This window comes from Meleagris gallopavo, chromosome 11 (genome assembly GCF_000146605.3).
Source record: "Meleagris gallopavo isolate NT-WF06-2002-E0010 breed Aviagen turkey brand Nicholas breeding stock chromosome 11, Turkey_5.1, whole genome shotgun sequence".
NCBI classification, from domain to species: domain Eukaryota; kingdom Metazoa; phylum Chordata; class Aves; order Galliformes; family Phasianidae; genus Meleagris; species Meleagris gallopavo.
Window position 1 is genome coordinate 23140359 of NC_015021.2, and position 1770 is coordinate 23142128.

A 1770-nucleotide genomic window follows, 5' to 3' on the forward strand; every position below is an offset into this window, starting at 1 on the left:
GCCCCTCGCTCTGCCCCGCCATCCCGGCCCGGGGCTCCTCTCGGGGTTCAGCTCCTCTCCGCGGGGAGCGGTGCTCGGCCCTGCGAGGAGCAGAACGGGACCCCTCTGGAGACATCTCCTCTGGTAGCACGGAACTCAAACGGTGTTCAAGAGCCGTGGCACGGTGGGACGGGTTGGGGTTGGACCTGGTGATCTTTTTTCCAACCTTATCGATTCTGCTATAACATTCCCCAGAACGAGTTGCAAGACCGCTCATCAGTCAGGCACAACGTGAACGTGTCCCTTCGCACGAGGCTCGTCTTCACACCCCAGTATCCATCACCACGACCTGCCAAACGGCGCGGGGAACCGGAGGGCAGAGGCTTCCCACGAGCACGGAGCAGCCCGCAGCACCGCGGCACGCAGCCCTATGCCACCAGCACGGCCCCGGGGCGAGCAGTGCGCAGGGAGAGCTGGGGTGGTTCTGCAAAGCCAGGGCTGGAAGGGCGGCAGCAATTTCCCAAGGTTTAAAGAAAGCACAGAGAGCAAGAACCTTGTCTCTGGTGCAGAAAACAAGATGAAAGCCATAAACTGCTCTAAGAGAGAATCAGGCTGGACTTAGAGACAAAAGAGCCAAGGATACCAGGCCCAGGGCGAGGAGCAGCTCGGTGTGCCGGGTCCTGCTCTGGGCCTGGGGAGCCGAGTGACCCGTGTGGTCCCTCTCGCAGGTTCACCCCTGACTCCACCAGGGTTTGTGCTTTTGGAGCTGTCCTCATACACCAGGCCCAGCCCCGAGGCTTACAGCATACCTCTGATGGCTTTCCTTCACAGTTTTTTTGTCCTTTTCCACAAAATATTCACATCTTTGAAAATTACGTTTTTTGGTTGCCTACTTTATATTTTGCTATTTTAATAAAATCAGTGGCAGAATTCTCTTTGTCTTTTGATTTCCAAAACCTCACAACTATCTGTACGGATTCCAGCTGTTTGCTTTAAGGTTTTGTATTCTATGGAACACCGATATATTGATAATACGAACTGCACTTGAGTGGATACACAAATATACTTTCCAAAACCTCACTTTCAGTTACTCATTTGTCCTCAAACCTCATACTTTTCTCCCAGAGGGAGCCACCAGCCCCCCGTAGTGCAGCCGTGGGGCAGCCGGCCCTATCTGTGCCCCCCGGGCTGTGCGGTGCCGTGCTGTTGGCCGTGCCGTGCTGTGGCCATGCTGGGCCATTCTCCCAGCCCAATTCTGCTCAGTGTTGGGCGCAGGCGCAGCTCGCCCAGCTGCCAGCATGGCCCCAGCCCCAGCAGGAACCAAGGTTTTGGCAGGAAGTTTCCACAGAAGCTGCAACTGCTTTTAGAAACAGAGCATTACAGGCGGCCACAGCTCCACCTCCACAGAGCTTCTCTTTTCAAAATTAGTTTGTCAAATAAGTGAACGTTCACTGTAAGAGTCCTGTTCCGTGACAGCGTATTTCACACTACGCCAAAAACCCGGTGATGCCCGTAGAAAGGTGTGTTTTTGAGGTCCCCTCCCCATTCCACACCGGTCTGTGGCCCATGGGGTCTGCAGCACAGCAGCGTGCTCAGCAGTGGAGCTGGCTGCTCACTGGGTACCACGCACTGCAGAAACCAGCACCCCAAAGCTATGGAGGGCTCTGGCTTCCTCATCACTAGGTTTCTCTCTGGCACCAGGAGTGGGGCTTCTTCCTGCCCAACCCCTCCAGCAGCAGACGCTGTCTTCCAATCTTTTTCTTCCTGCTAAACGTACTGAGGTTTGTGGGT

The 1770-nt window shown here is 55.3% G+C and overlaps 1 long non-coding RNA gene across 1 annotated transcript; it reads left to right on the plus strand.

The window, feature by feature from the left end:
• The first annotated feature begins 6 nt into the window (after nt 1-6).
• Nucleotides 7-1059, plus strand: LOC116217035. Its single transcript, XR_004160887.1, has 2 exons — nt 7-123; nt 235-1059. It is a non-coding gene; the product is annotated as an uncharacterized LOC116217035 (long non-coding RNA).
• The last annotated feature ends 711 nt before the right edge of the window (nt 1060-1770 follow it).